The sequence below is a fragment of the Ischnura elegans genome, chromosome 11, assembly GCF_921293095.1.
Source record: "Ischnura elegans chromosome 11, ioIscEleg1.1, whole genome shotgun sequence".
Taxonomy (NCBI): Eukaryota; Metazoa; Arthropoda; class Insecta; order Odonata; family Coenagrionidae; genus Ischnura; species Ischnura elegans.
This window is the reverse complement of record NC_060256.1, coordinates 77363052-77380916: the sequence shown is the minus strand read 5'-3', so window position 1 is coordinate 77380916 and position 17865 is coordinate 77363052.

Sequence of the window (17865 nt, the reverse complement as noted above, 5' to 3'; positions counted from 1 at the left end):
TACATGAAAAATTTGAAAATATTTTTCCCATATACCTAACATACTTAACTTTGATATTCATGTACATTTCTGCCCCTCGGAAATTGAAATCTACCTTTAGGCTACTTAAAAAAATCAAAGATTCGGTCAATTTTTATTTTTAAAAGCTATTTATAATGCAAAAATGTCGTTCTCTCTATCGAAAAGCAATGGAATGCCCCATTCAAATATTTTTCCCGTGACGAGATGAAGAAGATGACTGTTTCGCAGTTGCTCTATGTTTTTCGCGTGTTCTTCTTCACTCTTTCGACCGTAGAAGCTACACTATTACGTTTAAACACTGTTCAATGATGCAAATCCCTGTTTTACTTTTTGCATTTTCCTCCTGTTATTCTAGGAAGCTTAATGGACAGCTTAATCAGGTTAAATTTAAGGAACAGCTTAATCGGTCAAATCATCAGGCTTAATGGCCTGACTAAAACAATCGTCAAATGGCAAATGTACAGGAAGGAAGGCAAAAGATGGCTTCAAACGAGTTTCATTGGAAAAGTTGTGAATATTTTGAAAGAAAATATGTATACGTATTAATGAAAAGGGCTAGATACGAGACCGAAGCGTAGATCTGAGTCAAACCAATCTGCGCATTGCTGGGATATGGTAATGTTGAATGTAACAGTTTTGCTCTTCAATGATAAAATTAGGAAGTACACATGGGATCCATTATGTTCATTTAACGTCGAGGATAATTTCTCATTTGCAAACCTGATTATCATGGTTGAAAAGTTCGTTCTTATTTTTTCACCATCTAGGGCATAAAGTGTTTCATTTGTATTGAGTGCAATTATGTATGCAAACGTATTTATTCAAGAAACCAAATGCGTGAGACGAATAATTACGTCTATCTTTTCTTGATTAATTGATGAACCCATATCGTCAATAAAATATATATTTTACTAATTGATTCATAAGTTCTTATTGAAATATATAGTAACAGTATTACTATTACTACTTACTACAGGATTTTCTCCCTTTCAACTAGGGCAAATACAACTATCGCATTCCTACTATTTATATTTGATAGGCTCTACACGGTTTTCATAACATAGCTACATCCTTATGGGTGTATAACTCAATCAATCCTTATCACCTTAAGATTCTTCTATGCTAAGGAATCCGGGTTACGCTCATTGAAAATAAATGTGCATTAAGTCTTACGAAGTGCTGTACTTTTATTTTCCAGAATGTTATGAGAGCGGAAAGTTGCCTTATTTCACTTAAGTAAGACGAAATGTTCCCTAGCCTCTCTTCCAGACCACGTCATTTCATCCTCTCTTCCAAATCATTTTATCGACTCGTAACACGCCACGCTACGTCAGCCGTGAGGCAAAAAAAGAAGTTCTTGAGCGAAGAAGGAACGAAAACGCGCCTCTCGCAATGGGAGCTACGGGATGATATCCAGACACTGGAAAACGCAGCGACGGACGAGGTTATTGGGTTGGAAGGAATTCCGAGTGGAATGACAGAAAAGAATTGGAAAAAAGGCAAAGGAGGAGAGAGAGAGAGGAAGTAACGGGCTTGATGACGTTGCCTGAGATGTCGTCTGGGGGAACTGTTACACTTTGCGGCATTTGACGAATGATTTCGCGCGACACCGCTAGGAGGAGCTGGAGTGGGATTGATAAAATGGGGTCCTCGAGTGCGAGGTTATGCGTCAAATGGTAGTAGTTGGAAAGGGATGGGAGTATGCGAAAGGAACCGAGAATCCAATGTGGGATTGTTGATGGGAGTTGGGGAAGTAATTCAGAGTGGTTTGGCTTGGCAGGAGGCAGCTGACGAGTAGCAGTTTATTCTTGGCTCTCTCACGCTCGCTCTATTTCACTCGGGGCTTCAATGACTGTCGCCGAAAGAATGTCTGCAAATAAATGAAATCGTCAGGATGGATGCTATGAAAGGAATGCCTTGATTGAAAGTTTAAACGGTCGATTGCCTATAAAACTAAAAGCTCTAGGAGTAGTGTTGCGGCTTTATGGACGAACCTTTCTTGTAGGTTGGCTAAAAAGAACGTATACCTCCCTATCAAACTGTTATATTTAGTTTTCCTTTAGTGTCGAATGACTCATTTTAAATTTACGCAAAAATCTGGAATTTTTCAAGGAACATATAGTACTTAGATCTTATTTAAAAAAATATTTTGGACGTTCTAGAGTCCATGCTGTAAGGATATTTTAATAGAATATTTTTTTCTATTTTTCAATACTTATGGTTTAAAATCTGCATCGTTAAAATGATCCCCTGGTAACATATTCCTTTAGATGTAGAAATATATAAATATTTAAAAACTTTACCCCCATATTTCTCTCAGATTAAAAAATTCGTTTGAGAAACAGAAACATGTTGACAGGCGCCTACGCTGTACACTATACAACTTTTCAGATGATAATGTGATTTTGTAGCGAGCAAGTCATCGCTAAAAAAATAAAAACAGGACAATTTAAAAAAGGAAGCACTACATTTCGCTTTATCTTTGTCCCTTCTCAGAACATTCGCACCAGCCGTCAATGGTAAACACGATGTGAGGTAACGGTCTCGTTTGTATTCAGAGGTCTCACTAATTTACTGGAATTTGCAAGAATCCTTTTCATACAGAGGACAAAGACTCGGCACAGATCAGCTCGGAGCGCTGCTGTTATATCCTTCACTAATGCTTGAGAGTGGTAATCTCGTTCCTCCTTCCATTATGGATTAGTTTGCTTCAAGGGATCTCAGCTGGAATCCATTCTACTCGGTTGAATTATCCATGTTTCCTGTGCCCGCTGTAAGGATGAGAAGAGTAGGGAAGCATGCCGGCCGTAAATTTAGAAACTTATTCCCGTTTCTTTTATCTATTTCTTATGACGATGAGTCCCTGTCTTACGACTTCGATAATAATACTGACCTTCGAAGTCTAACTTATATATCATCGCATTAAATTGAAGAGCTGGATTTTGTATGTATCGGGCGTGCTAAATCCATTGAAGTAGATAAAGCTTCTTGCATTGCCCATTCTTTAACAGAGTGAATTACTTCATTACAACGCATTCCGACGCATAGAGACATCATCAGGTAAAACAAGTATTCTCCGCTTCCATTTCAACTGTTTGATCAACCATATCTCGCCTTGCACGACTGATTTTATGCCAAATTAGGTTTAAAGGCAGTTTATATCCTTCAAATTACGTGACCTAGTAATATCTCAACTAATTTCATGGAAAATTTTATTAAATATGGTATTGATATACAGGATAGTATCCAAATATACATTTCACAAAATAATGTGCCACCTACATGGTATATCAAATTTTGGAAACCACAAAAATTGATTGAACTCGAGATATAAATCTTCGTGAAATTTTACTTACTCATGTGAAGTATAAATACCTATTATTTTAAATATTTTTTTAATATTTGAAAATTATTATAAGATCATTTATGCGCAGTTTTGTTTGCAGAGTGCGATTTTTTTATTTGATCTGTGGCCATCAGCAACCAGCAATGCCCTTTCATCAATATTCTCAACAGATTCTCTTTGTAGTTTTACAGTCAATATTAATTCATTAAACCTCGGCTAACGAAAAAAATTAGTCTATAATTCGTTAGTTTCTATTTTCATGTGACTTTTTTCTCATCCCGTTGGTTAATAACTCTAGTTTTTCAAGCTATGACAAATGCTTTTAGAGGTAACCACTGCCACACCAAAAATAAAAATAAATTTTGAGCTAAAAAAATAAAAAAATGGAAGCTGAATTTAAATATTGCTGTATTGTTAAACAGGGGTGAAGATAGCATAAAGAGGATGAAAAAATGACAAAATAAATATTTTTTTACCTGATGATTTGATAATTCCATGTAGATATTTTTTACATTACAGCTTTTCATTGAGATGTTTTCATTGAGTGTACATTGATGTTTTTCTAACGGAGATAATTAGGTAGGAGGACATTTACCTAATCTTGGCTATGCTGTCGTTTAGAGAAAACATCTCTTTTGAAAATGATCGTATCCTACCGAGGAAGCACTTCCTATCTCACGGGACAATTTCATAAACAGAAATGTCAACCTAGGAAGCAAGGGCATGCGTGCAAGCATTTTTTTTTAATTACCTAACGTAATTGTCGCCTCCCATTTTATGCTTCTTTACAATCTTTCATAGTTGAAGGCAGTGCCTTTACTAATTATCTCACTTTATCGCGATGCTTGTCGAAGCAGCTGCAATCATGCTTTCAACATTCAAGAGATAGACCAATGAAAAGTGTTGGCATTAAAGGTGATAATACGAGGCACGAGAAGAACTGAAAGATAAACCGAAGAAGGAGCCTGGAGCGTATCAGGTATAAGACGCGTTTTAAATAACTCCAATGCTTGAATAAATTCAGGATACCTTGGCTTAACTTAGTGCGTGCCTAATTTCAATGTGTGAAACCATGAGAATGAGTAGAAAAGTATGGTTTCATTGTTAGGTGTATAGTCATAGGGATAGTTTCTTCATTATCCTCTATCGTACTGTGACGATCAGGTAATTTAGGCCCAATGGAATTGATCTTAAATAACTACTCAAATGAATTAATGCCATTAAAACAGCCACCTTTGGTCCTTTTGTATAACCTGATCTTACTGTTACATCATGGCATTCAGAGGAGATCCTTAGAATTTAATTGCTTTGATCGAGGAAACTTCTCCTGTTTCTCATCTAAATGATTACCTCCAGCGCACAATGTAGTAGTTTGCAAATTTTCCCATGTCGTTTCATCAACTTCCGCCATTACCTCACAAGCTGTAAATTAAATACCGTTATTAAAACCGATGAATACGCCTGTTTATCCAATGGAATAATTAGAAGACATGGGGAGGAAATAAAGTTCCATGTTTAATTATAGTCAAGAAGCCACTACATTCATTGCCGTTTTATCGATTACAAACGGCAGAAAAAATCACGATTAGGTATTTCATCCGTAATTAATGTTAATCGAGTGCAAATTATGGACTTATTATCCCGTTTCCTTGCCGGATTTAAGCCAAGCATACAGGTCAGCGACAGGCGGTGAGACTAGAACCTAAAATAGAATAGAATAGATGTTTATTCATGCTCTGGGTATACCCTTGGAGCAAAACACAATTTACAATAACTGGCTCATCAAAAGCACAAATTCATGAAAATATCAAGTGATAACAATAAAGTTGTTTGATTCACAAATAATAAGGAAATTACACGTAAACAAGGATTGAAATTTGACAACACACGGAATATGTTGGCTGTATTTTATGTAGGAGTTTATTTTCGCGCTCCATTGAGTAAATCCACGTATAATTTATATTTAAATGCATGGTTGGAGCTCGCAGGGGATGATGTAGATGTAGGTTACATTCCTAAATCATGCTCCAGCCTTTGGCCCGAAAAAAGGCTTATGTATCCAACCAAAACATTTTAGTTACCAACTGGGAAAATCAGATTATAACCAAATATCTTTCACAAATTTTAGTCGTAGTTAAACTATATCCTCTCATTCAAAGGTATCAGATTTTTTACATTTTACCTACTTTAATATTGTGGAAATTCGATTATAATCAGGTTCTAACACTAATTTTAGTCGTAGTTAAACTATATGTAACTATTATATGTAGATGCAGATGCTCGTCTCTCTCCATTTTTATTTGAAAACAATCCTTTTTCATACGGGTCCCATATACTATCAGTGTATTCCTTATGAGTGCTCTCAAGAGATAATAATGTTTCTCATGTACTAACTATTTTGAACGAAATAGCCTACCCATCGTATCCTTTACCTACTTAAAAAAATAAAATAGATGTGAAATGTAAAAATAATAGAAATAATAGTAAAGAATAGAGAAATAATAGAATAATAAAGTAACAGATGTAAAATAAAATAGATGGAAAAAGAGTGCTTATGCCATAGCACCCTTTTTACATCTATTCTTTGATGATAGGATACGCTCCAAGGATTTGAAGACGAAATTTTGACATTATACTCAAGCGGAGTAGATTCTCCCTCATCCGTGACGTGAAATGGGATTCGCCTGCGTATTCTAGTCGTCTACGTCTTTAATACATGCGCCTACAGAGTAGAAATGCGTCTGTCTGTTCCCCACGAGGAGGTGGTGAGCTGTCTCCGCATCCTCACTCCAATGCGATCTTAATCTCTGTTTCCTCTATTCCTGGACTCGGGAAGGAGGGAGAGTGACCGTCTATTCGAGTGCTTTGAATGTCCTCCCGAAGCTATTGAAAGGCATGAATCTGGGAGTTGGATGTTAATGGGAAGGGAAGGCCATGGAATCCATTCAAAGAGCAGGAAGATTAGCATGGAGAGGGATGACTTGGGAGTTGAAGGGGACATACATCTTCGGTGCAGATTATCGCTATAGCTTTTCACGTGGGTTTAGAAGACAAGTCAGTCCAGGCTTTTAATCACTGCGAGTAACACATTTAAAAATTGGATGACCATAGATTGTTCGTTAAAACTTTCGCGGGTACTCGCCATGTTAGATATAAAACTTTTTGGCTGCCACCGCGTCAATTTACGTGTGGCCCCAACGTTTCCCGACTGATGCTAGTTGATTTTTCAAGGCGATCTGATGAAGTAGGAATTTTTATTCAAATGCATAGATATCTGTGTCAGGAGGTTGGGGGAGTAGGTTGTTTAGTGTTTTTCCGGATTACAGGTTGCCAAGTACGACTTGTTTTTAGGCCGATGTCCCCGTTAAGATTTTCCTTCTCCTCTTTTGTTATAATTTCAATGGCTTCTCTGACGAGTATCTGTTTAAAACCTTTCTTTTTGCCAACAGTTTTTATTTCTTCAAGGTCGATTGATTGGCCCAGCGCTGCGTGTTCGGCTACCGTGGAACTTGCTGACTGCCCCAGAGAGAATTCGACTGACACAGCGACCTGCATCGGTCGGGAAACGTTGGGGCCACCCAAAAATAGACGCGGCGACATAGCCAAAAAGTTTTTTTTTTAACATCATCATAGCATTTTCGAAGTAAATAGTAAAGAACCATGCCAATTTAATAGAAATCGTTGTCTCGAGTGCGATATTCGTGCGATAAAAAATTTTCTTACACTATAAGTAGTGTAAGAAAATTATACCACCGTAGTTTCTCGGATGTTAAAACCTTATACATATTAGTCATATGATACATATGACAAAATTTTCTTCATCATACAGAATGGAAAAATCATGGAAATTTTAGCATTGCTACGTCAGTTTAAAAAAAAGTAATTCGTCGCGATAAAAGTAAAAAAAAAAAGATCGATCGAGGTGAAGAGGGTAGCACCTCCTCTTAGCGTAGGAGCTTTTAGTTTCCATCACGTCCATAGGAAATGATAGATATTTTTCTGAAATACTTTATCATTTTTGGGTTGCTGCTCACAAAAAATGATTTCAAACAAGTGACCATCTACGTTAATCGACGTGTTTTGCTTGCCTTTTAACCCCATAAAGAAAACTCGAAGTAAAATATCTCATACTCGATCACAAAGCTCATTTTTAACTTAATTGGAACCACCTACCTGAACTTGCGAACTAGGCTATTTATATTGGACATAACAAGAATCTCGTCAATATTCTTTTGTATGATAGATAAATGATTGACCATGAAATTATCTGCTACAGTATTTCTTTGATGTAATTCACAGTGTCCGGCGATATATGGTGGAAATGTTTAATGTTCATGATGATAAAATAAAATAAAATGGTTAATTTCCACACACTTTTTTATTAACGAACTACCGACCCGGTTTCGACACGTAGTGTCATTACCTTGATAACGACACTACGTGTCGAAACCGGGTCGGTAGTTCGTTAATAAAAAAGTGTGTGGAAATTAACCATTTTATTTTATTTTATCATCATGATTTCTTTGATGGCCGAAAAATCTAAGCATTTTGCCCTTGAATCTAATGGGTTACTGTTGATTATGTTTTTTTCCTCGTAACAAAGGGAGTCTCATAGGTTTACCATATGAGTGTTTACCATATGAGTGTTAACAAACAACAGGAGTTAGTGCTATGTTTTATGGTTGTCTTTTTTGTCTCTTCCATCCCTTAAGAGGGCAAAAACCTCCTGTTCGACCAGTCTTTTTCAGTGACGGATTACTTTCTAATACTTAACTGTTGTAATCTTTAAATTTTCGGAGTTGGCAGAATAGATCCTGTTCAAAATGTGTCTAAACCTCAATCATTTATTGCAAAAATACACGTGAAAAAAATTAAAAGCAAAAACTACCAAATTTGAGGAACCTAGAAATTCCGAAAACAGTCATCTTGAGATACCCTGAAAGTTTCAAGTTGATCATGTGAGTTTTGATGGAGTAATTGGTCAAAAGGGACATTTCGAGCGGTGAATATGTTCCTTCTAAAGTTGTCACTGCTATCTTGAGGGAGAATGTATCATTCTTGTCCAACTGGTGATTGCTAGAGACAATATGCTTACCTAAAACTTATTTTACTGGGTATAATTTTCAGAGTATGCTGAATAAACCTTTTACAGCTTTTTTTTGCTTGAATTTTTTTTTTTCGTTTCTGGCGTGATTTGAATTCCCCACAGATAACATATCCTATGTATGATCTGGATGAGAACGTTTCCCTTTCATTCTCTTGAAAACCCTCCCAGGAGTAGGAGTAAAATGTTGAGCTAAAATGTTTTCAAAGCAGTATTTTCCGAAAAGAACTTACAAGTTATGAACCTTTGATAGTGTTTGCGTCTTTCATAAATGTTTAAAAATTCCATGGGCATATCTCGGAGGAAAACGTTTTGTGATTGAGATACAGGTGTCAGCTTCTAGTTGGTACTCACTAAAAATTTAAGATGATTACGTAAAGATTATTACTCCTGGAGTACGTATTTCGCGCTTTTAGATTTTTAAATGACGATATCTATTTTTCGCGATTAAATGAAAAGTGAAAATTTTCAAGCGCGCGAAAACGCGACGGCTAAGTATGAATGCTGGGAAAACTTCGTGTGACGTCGTTCTAGTTCCCGCTGCCGCAAGTGAGGTGACCTTGGGGCGAGGCTCTGAGCGCTGATACGACGCAGGATGCTAGCAGGTAGCAAAGTACCATGCTAGCTGGTAGCGCTTGGCTTAAATAAGGATTATTAATACCTTATCAAACGAAGAAAACTTACCGACCATAGCCAGTTTTAATAGGTGATTATTAAGAAATGTTTCCCTGAGCTCAGTGCCTCATGCATGCATTGGTAATCTCAGACGATGTAAAACTCCTATCTTATCGTATAGAAACTAGGTGCCTGTGACGTCACGTGGAGTGGCATCGCATGGGCGCCAATCTGGCCTTTTTCAAATGACGTTAAAATTGACCATTGCCATTCGTCTAAACCGGTATTTCTAAAACCAAATAATTTGTATATTATGAATACACTCATGGTGGGTAACGAATCGCAATCAATGACTTTCGTTTTCTTTGATGAAGGAAACTATCCTATTGAGCGACACGTCGCAAAAGAATACATACCACTGTGTATTGTTTATTGAAATTTCAGAAGCTGATTTGTCTAAGTCAATGGTTGCGGTTTTGAGATAAATATCTTCCAATTGGTTTTCTATCTAATCAACATTCCCAAGATAAATTTGCCACTTAGTTTCTGCCTAATCCTTAAATTGCAAAAAAAGTTGTCAAGTGTGATGAGTCAAGCAGGAGTGGTGCGATCTCTTAAAGCATTGCAGAGTAGACAGGATTTTGATTTTTTATGCTCCCGCTGTTCTCATTCCACTGGCCAAGGGCAGTCGGTCGAATGCCCTGATAAAAAATGAGACTCCCATGACTAATCTGGTAAAAAAAGTAGCCGACGAAGTGGGAAGGCCACCCATGCACTCTCTTCTTGCTTCGATTCAGCTCTTCAGTCACTACTTACTTTATTTTCTCCGACCTTCCCTGTCACAATCTCTTCAAAGGGCCTGTTTTTGTAATCTCGAAATCGGTCTTTTCACGGGAAAAAGCATTAGTAGGAAGTCTTGGCTCGCGAACGTTTGAATGAAAATTCTTATTGCAGTAAAATAGTTGTTATTTTACAAAATTTTATTGACCCGAAAAGTTTCGGCGCTTACTGAGCCATCATCAAGAATATTTAAATTATTGATCCATTAAATCTGCTCTTACTTCGCACCTGTGTAAGATATTTTGTATGCATCGTCTTGCGAGGTTGTACAAATTCTGAGATACAGTTACATCATCGGTAGTGGCGAAGTGTGAAAAGGATTAAATGGGAAGTTGAGTTGTAAGGTCACAATTGCATGCAGTTTCCGAAGTTCAATAAATTTTCAACCTTTATATTCGGTAAAAAGGTGTAGTATTGTGTAATCCCACATCATTGTGTTACATTGTACCACAATAATAATATTAATAATAATAACACTATAAGCAGATTGATGATCTAAGACAATACTTCTATATCAAAGGAGTCAAATGCAAACTTTTTGAAATAGTATGTAAAACAGACACTCACTACACACCACTACATCTAAGCAACCGTGAACTAGACATCCCAATTCAAACTAAAGAACAACTAATCGATCAATGGAAAAGTAAAGAACTTCATGGGCACCATCCTCATCAATTAAACATGCCACACATAGATAAAGAGGCTTCAAATATATGGTTGAAACAAGGAAATATACATGGGGAAACAATAGGATTTATGAGGGCCATTCGGGGATCGGGTTGGTGTGGTGGCTAGAGTGTTGGCTTCCCACCCGGCGGTCTCGGGTTCAAATCCCGGCAGTGGCAGAGAATTTTCAGAGACTGCCCGATCCCTGCTTGAATGTTGTGTGGAGGACATTTCAAGCGCAACACTCCGTCCGTCGGATGGGACGTTAAGCCGTGGTCTCCTTGGCGCCTTTCGTTAAGAGCAGGCTAACGCCGACGCCGGGCTTCTCTCCACCCTTTCTTCCACACCCTTCCCTCTTGGCGCAAATGACCTAAGCTGTCGGTCGCCTCCTTCAAATACCACCACCATGAGGGCCATTCAAGATCGCATAATATTGACGAGGAACTACACAGAGTTCATATTAAAAGAAAACGTAACCAGCGATCAATTCAGATGGTGTAAGAACCAATCCGGGACAATAGAGCATATTATGGGAAGTTGCACAGCCCTAGCTGCAAATGAATATACCAGTAGGCATGACAATGTAGCCAAAATCATGCACCAAGAACTGGCAAAAGCAAAAATAGAATCCTGGACACCGATGCACCATACTACAAATACCATCCACCTGATGTTATGGAAAACGATGAGTGCAAGTTATACTGGAATGCAGAAATCAAAACTGACCGAGCAATTAAAAACAATAGACCGGACATAGTTTTAATAGACAAAATAAAACGGCACACTGCCCTCATATACGTGACAATTCCCTTAAACCATAATGTACATAAAGCACAATCCACCACAATTAACAAATATGCAGAACTTGCAGCAGAGATCAAAGCCTTGTGGAAGATGCAGTCAGTAGATATATGCCCAATAGTGATAACAACAACAGGAATCACACCGTGCGAGGTTTTACACCAGCTAAAGAAGCTAAACTTGGAGAAAACTCTACCAAAAATACAAAAATCAGTCATCCTGGACACCTGTCATATTGTCCGACGGTTCCTTTCAATAGAATAATAACGGAACTAATAACGAAACACAGTTGAACTTGACTTGGTCCGTTCACTTTGAACAATCCTTGCAAGATAGCAAGAGGGAAAAAGGAAAATAATAACAATAAAACGTCTTTATTGGGCGAGATTGGGACTAGAAAGTCCCATCTTCCAATAATACGTCTTGAAACTATTTTTTGAGTTTCCATGTGAATAAAAAGGTTATTTAGATGTGCCAATTATTGTTCAGAGGCACTGTGTTTCTGTACAAAATGAAGACGTTTAATCCTTCATCATTTAGTTAAAGCTGTTAGTAAAACGTATAGAAATAATTAGTCATAATTGAGTATGACAAATTTGAACCAAATGAAAGTTTACCATAAAAAATATCGCTCCGTATTCAAAGCTGCATGTATGAAAACGAGCGTGGACTCCTTATGCCTGAGAGTGATGAATATACAGGGTGTTTATAAATGAATACCGGGGTTTTAAAGCTTTATAATATTTATTAAATTACATTTACAGTTATAAATTATATGTCAAATGAAAGAGCAACTCAAACAGTTTTGTTTTTTAGCAACAATGCACATGTGCGTGAAATGCTTCCACCGCGATCCGCTAGAAAGCGGTAGTAGCAAAGATGGCGACTAGTGAACAGAAAGTGTTTTACAGTTTGCAAAGACTGAATCTGTGCAACGTGTTTTCCGCATTAAATTCGGTTGTGATCCTCTAAGTGAGAATAACATCCGTAGATGGTATCATCAGTTTGAAGATACAGTCTGCCTATGTAAAGGGAAGAGCACGGGACGACCAAGAGTTAGCGAATAGACTGTTGAGCGAGTGAGAGAGTCGTTCACTCGTGGCCCAAAGAAATCAGTCCAGAAGGCAGGTTGGGAATTAGAAATTCCTGTGTCGACTGCTTGGAAAGTTTTAAGGAAAAGCTTACAACTACACCCTTACCGTTTACAGTTATTACAAGCTATAAAGCCTACAGACCACGGAGTACCTGCCAACTTCACAATGGAAATGTTGTTTCATGACGATGATGATTTTCTGGATCATGTTGTCTTCAGTGATGAATCGACTTTTCACCTCGGTAGACATGTAAACACTCATAATGTGCGGATCTGAGGTTACTGTGCAACACACGTTGCACAGTAACTACAGATTCAGTCTTTGCAAACTGTAAAACACAAAACGCTTTCTGTTCACTAGTCGCCATCTTTGCTGCTACCGCTTTAACTTATAAACACCCTGTATTTCTTTCCTCTTTTCAATAAGGTAGTTAACTCCGGCTTATTAACCTTTGCAGCTTGTACATCACGGGAATATCTGAAAAAAGAAAACATTACAAAAATCATTGCAGAGTCTCAAGAGAGAGAGAAAGGACGCCACTTACCTTGGAATACGAAAGAACAGCAAGAAGAAAGGGTAAATAAAGAATAAAAGGCTGAAGTGACGGCTTAGGCTCAGCTGTAAACAATAGAAAGGCGGCTTGTGTGAAAAAAAAACGCCTGAGACAAAAAGGATTACGAATGATTTCACGTTTAGTCTCGCAATTACAGTTGAGTGGCGGCTCCGCTGCAATGGACTCAGGGATGAAGTAAGGTAAGCACGGGAGGTAAGGACGTATTGTGTGCAGTGTTTCTCAGAGCAGAATGAAGAGAGTAGAAAAAAAGCTGAAAAAGAACTGAAGTGATACAAGAATTAAGAAAAAGAAAATATCGGAAGAGATAAGGTTCGACTTCGTATTGCTATTACCCTTAATGAAAACCTAGAGCTAGATTGGAAGGCTTCGACAAAGCAATCAGTCCTCAATAAAGGCGTAATCTCCTTGAGCTCAGCGTGCTTACTCGACAACAATGATATTTATTTAAGGCAAAAAATAATCACCTCAATTGCTACCCAGCGACGGGAAAGAGTACGTATGTACCTTTGTGTATAAAAAATATAAATCTATTCTAGATAAAGTTACATTACGTATAAACTCAGAAAAGAGAGACTAATGAATTAGGCGTTGAAGGGGATGAATCGCTATTATCCCCAGCCGCCTTCCTCTCACTGAGATTCGCGATTTAGCCGCTGCTTCAACATCCTTTTCCAACGTCCAAACTTCAACATTTCATTAATGATAGGTCTTTAAATTCTATAGTGCGAGAAATCCACAGAGAAATATATCATTCGCCTTGACCAGGATACGAACCTGGATCCCCACTTAATTCAACCCTATGTATATTTGTGAACACAACTGGACAAGGTGAGACAAGGTGCTTGCGAATTTTTTCTCAATGGATTTTCGCACAATTTGTGCAATGCGGGTGACTCCAGTAAAAGTTATCACCGTGGCTAGTCCCGGTTTCCTTAAAACTTTAAATTTTAAGTTGCTTCAGTGGGTTAAAAAGGAAAGATTTTCTGCCTTCAGGCTACAATCAACGCAGAGAAGGCCCGGAAAAGATGAGCGCATAAACCATGCATCGCGGAAGTGCTCGCAAAATTTTACTCATTAATAGATGCATATTACTCATATTGGCTTTTATTCTGGCGCATTTTTGTAGAGCTAGCTTGAAAATGTGTGACCGATTTATTAAATTTAATATTTATTTCTGCCCCATAAACTTTAAGAAAGTCATTAAGGTTGAACGAATTGGGGACTGATTGATTGAAGCAGGGAAAATATTTCTTTCTTCACTATAATATAAACACATTACCTACCGATACCATTATTGCAAGGTTTAACGTTTTATCTGCTTTATCCATTTACGACTCCGTCGCTATAAAGTCGCGTTTTAAGCCCCATAAAATCTATAGCACAAGAAACCTAGTGATAAAGTCATTAGGTACGTTTTATAGCCAGCCATTGTTTACGGTCCAATGGGATCCCGATTAAATTTGCTGAGACAGCGAGGAAAGAATAATGCAAGAGTGCTTCGGGCTAAGGTGACATAAACGAAAACGTCAGTGTACATTTTGAGGAAATGTTTCGTAGAAAATTATCACACTTTATCCTAACCGTAGAGCTTTTCATTGTAGTTCAACAATCTGATGAAGTAGTATACGCAGCAAAAATCAAGCAATGACTGTCATCTTGAAAATGCATATTTTATTTATTTTAAGGCTTGATTTGATGTCATAGCAAGAAGACTTCTATCTTTTCGCTAGAAAGAAACTGGTATCATTTTTTTGTTATAAAAATTCAAATTAATTATCTTTTGCTTAGAAAAAAGAATAATTCATCCAAACTGTAGAGATTTTAACAGTATATAAATATCTAATAAGATGGTATACGTCGCAAAAAGTCATGTAATTTCTGCTTCTTTTTAAATCGCTGTATGGCTTGATTTGATGAAATGGAAGTATTGGTTTTAATCTTTCAACTTTTTGCGATAAAGAATCTGGTACGACTAGGTAGTCGTAAGCTTCGAATTTAATGTTAGAAATAATGAAAATCTTTCTCAAAAAAATAACTCACTTCATTACATTACTTCTCTCTTTCATTCATATGATCACGTCTTAAAATGCGGAATTTCCATATATTTTTGACTCCTATTTTCCAAAGCTTTCTACTTTCTCACATTTTTTCTACTTATGCCATCAAGCTTTACTTGTCCAAATGTGCCTCTTTCAAAGATATAAAGGTTATTAAACTGGAAACGAATTTAAACCCGGAAAGCGATCTACTTCTCATAACAGATTATGGAAATTCTGGACCGTGTTCTGAAACTTTGAAGAGGTCGTTATTTTAACGGTGAAGACTTTTAAAATAAGTCTTTACGATCACCGTGGGCATAAAAGTTTTTGGGAATAGCGAGAGCGTGTCTTTACCACTGTGGACGACTGGATTGTCGTAAAATGGCAAGCCATTACTCCGTCTATGTATAGAGGGAAATACGCATATTTGCATGGAAATCGGATTTTCATTTCGATAGGGTCAAAATGTAGCGATGGGAAGTACCTACTTACCAGGCAGAAGCAAATGTTAATTATATTTTTTCCGTTTTAGGCCGTTATTGGTATCCATATTTATTTTTCAGGGTAGTCTAAACCACTTTTGATGAGTTCGTTGACTCTATCGGAGAGGGAGAAATTGATTATATTAAGAAGCTCCATTCTATCTAAGATAGGAAAGTGGAGAGGAAATTTAAATATTGTTCAAAGTGCTACACTTAATAGAAGTAGGAGAACTCGAGAAAATGATGATTGGTGAAAACCCAGTAATTTTACTTTTTCAAAAGTCGTCTTCGAATGAAATCTGTAGAACGAAGACGGCGAAAGTGCTTCCTTATTGTTATGTCTTTTAAAATATATTCACTGAAATACTTAATATTCAATTTATTGTAATAATAAGTTATTATTATGCCTCAAAGAAAGGTTGTTGAATGAATAACTGATATTTTTTTAAACGGCGGAATTTTTAATTTTTATGCACCTTGTCTACCTATTATGGAATTTTTGCGCTGCGTATTTTTCGTGAAGTCTCATGTACGGCATTGGAGAATCGATTAGAAAAATAAGTTTTCCAAGCACAAGTCCATAGGTGCTCAGTTTGCGAGTAATATCTCTTCATGTAAATTTTCTGGGCAGTATAAATTTATTACGCTTCAAAAAGTTATGCACCTTTAGATCATTAGCACTAATTGACAAAGCATAAATATTAGAGATGAAATCGAACATATAATTGTAAAAAACGTTAATTTAAATTTCACCAAAGAAATTTGCTAATTTTGATACATTTCTACCGTGAAGATAAATTCAAGGAACGAATACATCTACTTTTCTTTACACAGATTTTTTATAAGAAGGTATCTAGAAACAATATCCTGAACACCACTGTCCTGTCTAGACTTAAAAAAATGTCTAATTTGTAGTAGCGCTTTGTAATCAAATTATTGGCTCTCTTTTTATTCAGTATGTTGCTCTCCCAAATCTCGTGGAATACTGTTGAACTCTTCCGTTAAGTCTACGATTTAATATAGGTTTTACTAAATTTTTCACATCCCTGTAAGCACGGTTAACGAGTTTGTTCAAACGCTGTTTCTATTTCGGGAAGTTGGAAATTATTTTCCATATTTAAGTTGTTTGGGACCTGTCAGTGGGCAGAAAACCAGTTAGTTTACGCTAAGGTCCACCAACTAAATGTGCCATCTTGGTGTTAGGAAATCTCTGTTAACAAAAAAATCGTCGTTTTAGCCATGCTGACCATTCTGCATATCACAACTGGCTTTTAAGGTTTTTGCCCTCGACAACCAACTCTGCGTTTCCCTCAAGGAGTTATCAGAACTGTCGCACCTATGACGTTGAAATGCGGTAGTAAAAACAGGTATAAAACGGAGCCTTAAGTAGCTAATACGAAAGAGATCTTGAAGATGGTTCAGCTTTTTGATGGTCTTCCAGATATCAAAAAGTGCCGCATAACTGCTCTCAATTTGAAAGTCTCCCGGCAACTCTTGGGCATAAATATAAAAAAAGGAAACATAATTTATCCTTAAAGAACCGTCAACCCGAAAGTCGATCGGTTCGATAAACCCTTAGCGATCTGTAATTGGACAAGACTACGTACGAAGCAATTTTGGGACGGACTGCTTTTTAAGCGAGTCTTTAAGTGGACGAGCTACCGAGGACAGGTTGGAACCTGGAAGGCATATAAACTCCGGAAAGGTACGTCGTTTGAGTTTGAAGGAAAAAAAATTGGACTTCAAGTATCGGAGAGGATTTTCTTTTTGGTAGGACTTGAGTCGCTTCTCCGCCAAAGAGGTCGACTTTTCTATTTTTTTTTCCTTCTCTCCTCAAAATCGGACCGTTACTTGAGTTTCCTGTCAATCTCTCCGACGAACGTTTCCTCTTCCTATTCGCTTCCAGCCATAAAAAGTCCTCACCAAGTCTTTTGAAAACTCTACCGAGAAATCACCCGTGACTTTGAAAAGACCATTAATCCATACCCTCGTGAGGAGTGAGTAGAGTTGCCTTTTTCGGAGGATATTTGCGGTGGTGTGACCGATTAGGGAAGAGACAGGTCGCGATGAGTTAGGACGTCGCTCCAAAATACGCTGAGTCGCTTTCGGGAAGGAGAAGGAGAGGCGAATCCCTTCGGATGGATAACTCCTAAACACATGAGAGTGCATTGCATGTAACCAAAGGGTAGATGTTTCGATTTTGAAACGGCAGAGGCCTGATGGAAGATATGCACAAATTATGGTGTGACAGAATGCTAAGGGTAACTATACATAAATTAC